The sequence below is a fragment of the Meles meles genome, chromosome 3, assembly GCF_922984935.1.
Source record: "Meles meles chromosome 3, mMelMel3.1 paternal haplotype, whole genome shotgun sequence".
In the NCBI taxonomy this organism is placed as follows: Eukaryota; Metazoa; Chordata; class Mammalia; order Carnivora; family Mustelidae; genus Meles; species Meles meles.
In genome coordinates, this window is record NC_060068.1 from 169,078,833 (window position 1) to 169,089,918 (window position 11,086).

Here is an 11,086-nt window from a genome sequence, read left to right on the forward strand (position 1 = left end):
CAAACAAGAAAACTTAAAAACAAGGCTTATCTTGGATGGCAGCAAGACAAATAGATCACTGCACCTGCTTTCCAAACTTAGAAGTTTATATAGAAGTCTTAACTGAGTTCAGTCATGTATACTGTCCATATGGCCTTAATACCACAACATTATCACAAGGCTATATCCTTGGAGCACTTTTCTGGGAGCAAAGAAGGCAAGCAGAACCCACATTCCAAGGATAGGGGCAGTGGTGAGGAGCCTCCAGTTGCCTGGGCCCAACTCAAGGGTCAACTGGCTGTCACTTCCTCTTCACAGTCTCCTTCAACACTCTATCCCTCATGACTGGCTCTTCTAATCCTACATGCCCCCTTTTCCAAAATGTGCCTTGAGCAGTCAGCAAGGGGATTTATTAGCATAGAAGTGGCTATCTGGCTGCACTGGAGGCACATGTAAGAGAATATATGGATTAAAACAATGATTTCCAAAATTAGTGACAACTTTTTCAACCAAGATCCAGCATCTGAAACACTGATTTGTTAAATTCCCCAGGCTGAGTGTTGGATCAGTCATGACATTCATAGGTATCCTCGTGTGATTTAATAAAGATAATACATTAGCAGACTCATCAAGGATGAATAGGCAACATTAGGTTAGGGTGATGGCATGTGTGTCACCTTGCCAACCCATCCTGTTTGGGGGGGCAGCTTTTCTCATTAGAGGTATTTCAGTGTTCAGTAAGGACAGACTTTCTTGGCTATTACTCAAAGCTTGATGAGTAAATCTGGTAAGGGTTTTGTATGTGCTATAACATCCTCTAAGCAGTGGAGAGAACAAAGATGGTGGCCAGATGATCATACCGTTGAAAGACAGAATGTGCCTACCTGGCTTTAAAGAGAGAATTTGGTTAGCCATTGCTATTACTGTGGAGCAGATTTCATCTCTGCATCCAGGAACAACCGAGGGTGTGATGGTCCAACCACTCAGATGGAAACCACATTTTGTGCCTCACAAGCATTGGATTCCATTTAGTGCTACCAAATAAATACCTGCACAGTGCCACCAATCAATGCCAAATCAGGTAGTCTCCCTTAATGTGACAGAATGACTACAGTGATATCCACCCCATGTTTCCAGTGTAATTAGATTGATTCTGTTCAGAGTGATTTTTCTGTTCGCAACATAGGAATGCCCAGATGCCCAAATATCAATAACATGGAGTAAGTCATTCCCAAACCTGAACATAGCCACCCATGGCACCAATGGTGGTATTTCCAGGACCTTTTTAGTGAGCAATTTGATAGACTGCCTTTATAGTTTATCTGGCAGAGGACGAACACCCATGTCCTGTGTTATTAATGCTATGTGCTACAGGCCAGCTTTCTGGATCAGTATTGATAAACCAGATGAACTAATAAGAGTACTAGTCCTAACTTTTTTTTTCTTTAGCATACTACTTAAGGGCCTTCTGGTCCTTTCCCTAGAGAGGCAATACCCACCATAGCAATCGTGAGGAGCTAGAGCATGGGAGCATTTGCCACCATATCCAAAAGTTCAACAGATCATTTCATCAGTAATATGAGTGGATCCACTGCAGAAAGGTATTTCCATCAGGTGATAGAAGCAGCAAATGTCTAAGACAGAAAAGACATATGTGATAATGTGATAGAAACTTGTATGGGGGGGGTCTTCCTCTTCTACAAGAATTACACTTGTGGCCTGAACTTTAGATGGTGATGTGGCTGCAGATTTAGGAATTTGACCCATCTGTGTATACCAGCATTTTTGGCCGAGGGAGGCAGAACTGCCAGGCTGAAGAGGTGTACTGGAGGCCGGATATGCCAGACCAGGACCCCTATCTTCTCCTTTCTTTTGATGGTGCATGTTTCATTCCAAGCATAGTGTGTTTCAACAGGTCTGTCTTGCAGCAGGACAAGAAGATGCCAATGAAGACTGAGTAGCTCCCCCTCACCAAGGGGTCAGAAGTGACCCATCCATCCTGGTGGGACATCCCTTTGCAAATGCCAGTCGATAACTCCTTTTCCAAGGGTGATGACACTTCGGTGTTCTCGGTAGCATGTCGATTCATGATGAGAACTAAGGCAATGGCTGGTCTCTGTGCCTTCCACACCTGTATGGTGTTGTGTGCCTCAGCAAGGTTCCCCAGGCTGGCATAAGGGGCAACCAGGCCCTGCTGGTTGGTCATTCAAATGTATCAAAGCCTGAGACAGTACTTTTGTTTGCCCAGCCAAGGTGGTTTTACCTGTTAACAATTTAATTTACTGCTTTAATATTCCATTTTTCCTTTCTACTAACCCTGCTGCTTGTGGGTCACAGGGGAGATGGAACTTCCTTTCAATGGCATGCTATTTTACTGAGTCTTGCACATTATGGCTTTTAAAATGTGATTCCTGATCACTTTGTGTTCAATGAGGGTATCCATACCCAGTGTCAGTTTCTCTAGCCCCCTAGTGGTAGCAGACTAGTTAGCATGATGGCAGGGGAAAACGGGTTAGGTCTAATGTTAGTGTCCACAACCAAGGCATATTTAGAAACCTCACTCAGGGGCAAGGGGCCAATATAATTAATTTGCCAGTCCCACATCAGCTGGGAACTCTAATGGATAGCCCCAGATTCTTTTGGCAATTGCCTTGGGTGTTGTTTAGAACACACTAGACATGCTGCTACTGCATTAACTACATTACTATGCCTCAAGAGCAATCCAACATTGTTGGCAGAATGCCATTTTACATGGGCACTGTGGCGGCCACTGTTTCTATGCAGCCAATCTGCAATATCTACCTCAGGGTCAGTGGATAGACTCATACTTGAGCTAAAACATCAGCATCCTAAAACCAGGGGGTGTCCAGTTCCCTTATGCACTGGGACATGAAAAAGTGAGCACCTTCTTAGTTTCTTGTGGATGGACCCAAATGTCTTTCCACATACTTTGCTCCCATGGGGCTTATTTATGATCATCTACTCCTTGGCTTTCTATTGCCCAACTTGAGGGCTAATCCTTTTAGAGCAGTCTAATTCTCAGCATATAGGGTTAATAGGCAAGTCTCATGAGTAGTCTCTAGCCACACTTCTCTGAGTTCAGACCACTGGCTGCTGCACAGGTCAATATGTGAGAGGCTCTACATAAAGGAGTACCATGCACACTGCTAGAAAGTGTTACTCTCTGGGGTTGTAGGATTTCTGCTCCCTTTTTAGTTCCTGGTAATTCACTGTCACCCACCATGAGCCATCTCTTTTTTATCACCCAGACCACACTGTTACAATTCTTGGATGGTTTCCCTGACTTCTTATATCCTCTAGGCAGTTTATATTATTTCACAGTCACCATTCTACACAGTTGGTGCTTCCCCTCAGCACTAGTTTAACGGCTTACTCCAGAGGGGGAATTCACTGATAGAGGTTTGCAGAATTTGACCTTGTGGGATATCAATGTCCAATATATTCTCTGGTCTTACACAGATAAAAAACACATTATTGGGTCTATGCCCAATTTTTGGTGTCAAAAGGACCTTCCTGACCATAACTGTTTGTCTTCTGTAAGCTGAAGACAAGGGGGTCAGAGGGAGGCCAGAAAGCTTCTGAGGGTTACCGTGTATTAGACTACATTCTACTCCAGGATCTACCAGAGCTCTCACCCTTGTTTATTTCTGGAGTACCAGTAAATAGAGACCATGACACAAAGCCTCTAATCATCTCCAATGCCCCTCACCTGGAGACACTCTTTTCTTTTTTTTTTTTTTTAATTATAAGATAATTTTATTTTATTATTTTTTTAATTTTTTAATTTTTTTATAAACATATAATATATTTTTATCCCCAAGGGTACAGGTCTGTGAATCACCAGGTTTACATACTTCACAGCACTCACCATAGCACATACCCTCCCCAATGTCCATAACTCCACTCCCCCTCTCCCAACCCCCCCCCCCCAGCAACCCTCTGTTTGTTTTGTGAGATTAAGAGTCACTTATGGTTTGTCTCCCTCCCAATCCCATCTCGTATCATTTATTCTTCTCCTACCCCCCTAACCCCCCACGTTTTTCTCTACTTCCTCATATTAGGGAGATCATATGATAGTTGTCTTTCTCCGATTGACTTATTTCACTAAGCATGATACCCTATAGTTCCATCCACGTCGTCGCAAATGGCAAGATTTCATTTCTTTTGAGGGCTGCATAGTATTCCATTGTGTATATATACCACCTCTTCTTTACCCATTCATCTGTTGATGGACATATAGGTTCTTTCTATAGTTTGGCTATTGTAGACATTGCTGCTATAAACATTTGGGTGCACATGCCCCTTTGGATCACTACGTTTGTATCTTTAGGGTAAATACCCAGTAGTGCAATTGCTGGGTCATAGGGTAGTTCTGTTTTCAACATTTAGAGGAACCTCCATGCTGTTTTCCAGAGTGGTTGCACCAGCTTGCATTCCCACCAACAGTGTAGGAGGGTTCCCCTTTCTCCACATCCTCGCCAGCATCTGTCTTTTCCTGACTTGTTTATTGTAGCCATTCTGACTGGTGTGAGGTGATATCTCACTGTGGTTTTGATTTGTATTTCCCTGATGCCAAGTGATATGGAACACTTTTTCATGTATCTGTTGGCCATCTGGATGTCTTCTTTGCAGAAATGTCTGTTCATGTCTTCTGCCCATTTCTTGATTGGATTATTTGTTCTTTGGCTGTTGAGTTTGCTAAGTTCCTTATAGATTTTGGACACTAGCCCTTTATCTGATATGTCATTTGCAAATATCTTCTCCCATTCTGTCAGTGTCTTTTGGTTTTGTTAACTGTTTCCTTTGCTGTGCAAAAGCTTTTGATTTTGATGAAATCCCAATAGTTCATTTTTGCCCTTGCTTCCCTTGCCTTTGGCGATGTTCCTAAGAAGATGTTGCTGCAGCCAAGGTTGAAGAAGTTGCTGCCTGTCTTCCCTGGAGACACTCTTGACCTGCATCCTATACTCAGGCTGTGGGAGGCACCCACCCTGAATAGGACTATATCCCTGAGGCCTGTGCTGGAGCATGTGGGGTATCAGATCAGGGATGATAGAGGCAGAAGGAGAAGATCTGAACTTTTGTTCAGGTTTTAAGGCTTCCCACAGGCCAACCAGCACAGTATTGGTTTGTTAGTCATCTCTTCACGTAGGGTCACTACAGCAATGAGGTCAAACCACATTTTCTTCTGGGTTATTTTTACCAGACCCTTTACAGGTGAGTGGGATAGCCTAGATCAGCAATGGATCGCTCAGCATTGTGAATGTTTGTCCCACAGCTGGGCTCAGTATGGATACCAACATCCCATACTGCTAGTTGGGGGTTGATAGGAGAATCTTGGTTCTTCTTGCTATAAATACGGCCCAACCAGGGCCTTCGAAGACACAGGTGTAAACATTCTGGTTTATTCTCAACTCCTTAAAAATGTGTTGTGCCTCCTCTATACGTTTCCAGGCTCCCACATGCTCACGGAGATTCCCCTCATTGGGCCAAGCCCCACAGCAGGCTAGAATAATCCAGTCCATAAGGGAGGTTGAATCCCAAGCACCACACAGGTGTTGCCAGAGGGCAGGTATGTGCAGATGTTTCTCATTTTCTCTGCCCCTCTCCTGGTCAGAGAAATACCATCACCTCCAGTATCCCACAGCTGCCCTAAACAAGTCTAGATGCTTTCTCTGGCCTTTTATTTCCTGGAACTTAGCAACTATCTGAATAATCAGTGGGAGTATTGTCTCTCATCATGAATGTTTCTTAAATCAGGGGGTGTCCCACTGCCTGGGGTTGCTATTGCACTGCTTTTGTTTTCCTTATATATTTGGGGTAGGAGGGCATGGGGCATTTCATCCATTTCACTATTAATTACCACAACATCCTCCTCTTCACTCTCATCACTTTCCCAGAGAATCCACTTCTTAGTATACCAGCCAGGCTTAGTCACAAGTGCTATGATCCTACTCCTTGGCATACACGCCCTCCTAACTTTGCAAACCATACACTAATCTCTGACCTAATCTCTGACTTGTCATCCTGCTCTCCCACCTTGTCTGCCAGCCCTGAATCTAACACAGTAGTGGACACCTCCGGGTCCTTCTCTAATGTCAGCTTTTCTTCCAGTTTGCTAACTCAAGCTTCAGACTCTAGCCAGACATGGGTGGCTGCTGGTCTGTCCATTGTAGAGGCCAGCCCATTGTGGTAGCCATGTATTTCTCTCCTTTGCTGCAGGGCGCTATGTGTAGTTTCCTCCAACAAGCAGATCGAACTGACCGGGGTCGTCAGGGCATCCCCAAACTCACATTGTGGTCCACACATCTGACATAAGGGCCACTCCTCCCCACACAGAGGCCAATGGCCAATTTGGGATCTCCCCCACAGATACCTCATTCCCAAGGCCCATTTCCTTGGTCTCCTGGCCAGCTTACCAAATGTTGATTCACAAACTCTTAAGAAATTTCCCAGGTGTAATCTGAAACTGACCCTGGAGAGGGTCAGGGAGAGCTAAAGAAAGAGAAAGACCACCCCAGATTGATAGGAGGCAGGTTGAACAAGCAAGGAAATTTACATATGAGGCTTGTCTTGGGAGCTACAAGAAGAGTAGATCACTACACACCCATCCACCAGAATCTTTAAAAAGTTTTTAAAGTGGCCTTAACTGGGTTCAGTCACAAATACCATCCAGATAGTCTCAACACTGCTTCACCATCCTGAGGTTATGTTCTTGGGGCAGCTTCGGGGAGCAGGGAAGTCAAGCGGTACTCAAATTCTAAGGAGAAGGGTTGGGTGGTGAAGACCCTCTGAGCAGGTCCAGCTAGCAAGTCAACTAGTGGTCATGTCCTCTCAGTGACCTCCTCTGACACATATATTTTTATTTAACAGTGTACCTGTTACACTTTGGAATGTTAATTTAATACGTTATAAGAAGGAGTACAGGTTATGATATAATTATTAACATAAAAATTGATGCAGTGGTTTGAAACAAAATATATCTCAAGCAGAATGAAGGAATGCATGAAAGTGAAGGAATGTATGAGACTTTTCTCATAAACAGATGAAATATTACTTAAAATTAAGATATGGATCATTCTTCCAATTAATGAAAATAGGATGATAGTTGTAACGATTTGATAAATTCACTATTTTACTAATAACTTTTTCCTTGCAGCCCACTATTTTCCAGGTATTTGAGATTTTGAATGAACACTATATGTATTTAAGCCAATTATTTAGGACTTGATTATACTGGCTAACATAAATGTTAGCTGGAAGAGCTTCAAAATATTATAACAACAACTTATCATCCTGGTGATTCATAAAAAAATTTTAATCAATATAATTTCTCTATAACTAATGGGAGGAAGCTAAGTTTAATTTAGAGATCCTTTTTCAAATATCTGATACAGCTTATCATGTTAATATATGCTTATTATGCTAATATATGGACTATAAAGCCCAAGAAATGTATTTAACTCAAGATGCCTTTTTTAAAGAAGATTTATTTATTTGAGAAAGAGAGAGCAGAACAAGCAAGGACAGGAGTAGAGGAAGGGGGCAGAGGAATAGGGAGAAGGAGGCTCTTTGCTGATCAGGGAGCTCATGCAGCTCAATCCCAGGACCCTAGAACCATGACCTGAGCCAAAAGCAGATGCTTAACCAACTGAGTCACCCAGATGCCCCTAACTGAAGACCATTATTAAACAATAGTGTACAATGAGCACAGATTCACATCACCATTAACAACAGTAAGCTTGCTGGGCTCTGTCTCACAGTGCTGGGCTCCAGCATAGTCACTGCTGTACTTTACCTTCTCTTTGTCACAACTGTCTTTTCTTCCTCCAAGTCTCAGCTCTCTATGCAGAAAAGACCACTGTGTCCTAATTCCCAGCATCTCAAACTTTAGTGCTTCTAGCTGGAATCTTCTCAGATTTGCATCAAGTGGGAAATGGAATCTTTGCTCCTTGAAAGCCACAGCATGGGTTGGATGACAATCGTTGACAGCTGCTTATCTTCCCCCAAAAGTGCCTGGATTGTGTGAAGGGTCACTCAAATGAGGGAGTGACATGGGAGTGTGGATTGTCAGGGAAGCCACTCATTCTAGCTCCAGGTGATGTAAGCAAATTCTCAGTCCTTTGTGGATAAGGGCAGTGGAGGGCACTGATATATACAACCGTGCCCCAAAGTGCAAAATGGTGGGTTGTTTCTCTACCTGTGCTACCACTCCTGAGAGTGAAAATTAGGCTGAAAAGAGCAGTTGGGAGACTTTAAATGGACAATGTGAGCAAGCGTGAGCTGTACACTAGTGGATGGGAAATCTAACAGTTCAGACTTCAAAGGGAAGAGAGAAGAAAGAGAACTTAAACTTATTGAAAACACATAATTGTCAAATGGAATGCATTTGCTTAAAAATATATTTTAGTACGTGATAATAACACTCAGGGGAGAGAATCCAGGTGTTTCGGTCCCACTTACCATAGTTGCTCTTCCAGCTTCTTTTACCTACGCTTCTCACCTGCACTTGCCTCCCTCATTGTTTCCCATGGGACTCAGCCAACATTGGCCAATGCCTTCTCTCTATGAAATGTGCCTTCTTCTAATTTTTTTTTTTGTTCTTTGTGTTAATATGTCACATGGACATATGAATTGTGGCAGTCTATATTTTAGATTCTAGCAGAAATATATGTGGGTTAGTAGCTAGACGGTTGACAGGTTAAGTCATCTGACTGAACAACATCACGGCAGCGGGCCATGATAGCCTATCCTTAGATGGATTTCACGGCAATGTGAATTGCTATTTAATGAGAATAAAAGAACAAAAATATTATTTTGAGACCACCACGGGAATTTACATTTATTTAGGGAAATCTTACATTGAAAAATATTCCAATTCCAACTGATACTGGGGTCTGAGGTGAATGATAATTGTCCCCACTCTAGCCTCATTATAAACAAGACTGAAACAGATTTTTCTCATCGTTATGCTAGAAGGAGAGACATACTCTTCTTTGCTTGACCTACATAGAATAGTTATGCACTAAAAGACCAAATTAGGTCTGGTGAGAACTTCTCAATAATAAACAATTTTTGAAATTTTAATGGTAAGATATAAATCATGGTTAACAGGATTTTCAAGAGAACAGATTACTTCTGTTAATCATATAATGTTTTGCCTCAAAAGCAGGATGTATTATTTTATTTTATGAGCAAATGCATCAAGGATGGTGCAGCTGCTAAAACTTTGCTCCTTCTCTAGGCATTTCTCTTTTGCCCATAACTTTACACTGATTAAATTTATGTACGTCCTCTCTCACCAGTTGTAAGATCTGATTCTGTCTTTTAGTCCTCTGAATACTGAGAGGTTTAACTCTTGTCTGACATCATTTGCTCATAAAATGAAAATCCAGATTAGTAGTTTGGCCGGACTCCTCTATCTATTAACATAATATTGTTTGAGAATATACCCTACTCTTAGGGGCACCTGGGTGGCTCGGTGGGTTGGGCCATTGCCTTCGGCTCAGGTCATGATCTCGGGGTCTTGGGATCGAGTCCCGCATTGGGCTCTCTGCTCAGCGGGGAGCCTGCTTCCCTCTCTCTCTTTCTCTCTCTCTGCTTGCCTCTCTGCCTACTTGTGATCTCTCTCTGTCAAATAAATAAATAAAATCTTAAAAAAAAAAAGTTACTGCTATCATCCAAGTGTTCCTACTAAGGTTCTTCTTTTGTTCTGCCACTTCCCATATTTCTCCTGGAGATCTTGTTCTCATGTTCATGGAAGCTTTTATATATATATATATATATATTTAATGAACTCTTCGATGCAGCCATCATTCTCACTTTTCTCCACAGTGCTTGGAAGATAGCTCTCAAAGAGATCTTTTTTAATGATGCAGGTATATCACTGGACCACTCCACTCCAACCCAAATAGAGACTGCCTTGGGATGAGCTTTACAAATTTTGCAAATTTTACAAAGTGGTGCACATCGATCATAGTTAGCATAGGGTAGCCCAGATTCAACTCTTGGTTCTCCTGTGTAGAACTCTCCAACTTGCAGACCACCTGTAGGAGACCACTCTTGTGCCATTTCTGGTCCTCTCTTCTTCACTCATCTCTTGGAGCCAATGTCGCCACAGTCAGTAGCTCTCTATGGCTCCAACCTACTGCCCCAGTCACCACCTGGGATTCCGTACTGTGCTTCAGTCACGAGCTTTTTGTTCCAGGGTTTCTTTCGGCATCATTGTGAGAACTTGCTTCTTGTCCACGCATGCATACTCAGACTGTGAGGGCTTCATGCCACGCAGGATGAAACTTGGATGAATAGTAAATGAGAACCAGAGGACAAATCCTGCTCCTTTCTCTTCTCCTAATGTAAGTCCTGAGATGTATTTTATTCAGTTTCATTGGGACTGTGTAACCCTGTGAACAGCTCAAATTGTATCTTGGACACTTACACCTTTAAATTATACATTCAAGTAAAATAACAGCATACATGTCATTTATTTTAAGTTTTGCTTAGTACGTAACCTATGCAAAGGTAGTATCAGAAATGGTCCTAGAAAGCAGATCCTCAGGGTAAGCGTTTGTACCTGAATTAGTAACAAGCAGAAGAGCAATGAGCATGTCGGTGAAGGAGGTGTGTGGTGATACATCTGGCATTCGATGCCTGGCTTTCACCTATGCTTAAGTAGGGCGGTAGAAGGAGTAAAGTGAAACACTGTATTCCTGGTTACCGTGGTATATGTCTGTGGTTGGGACAATTGCTCACTTACAGTGGCATTCACTTTGATAAAGTGCTTTTATATTGGGCTACCCTCCCCTTGTCCTTTAGTCCCCTGGTTATACCTCATGTTCTTTAAGATTCTGATGAGTGAAATGACAGCACCAGAAATGTTTGGTTCAGATTCCACTTCCTGAGAAACCTAGAATAAAATAGAATTTAATAAATATAATTAAATACATTAAATTAGCAAATAATACCTCCTGTGTAGAGAATATATTAAATCAAAATTTGTCTGTTTTTTATAATTAAGTTTTTGTAAGCAACTCTGCTATTTCTGATATTTCCTAATATGCTGCTCCCTTTCCTGAAGAGTAATTTGAAA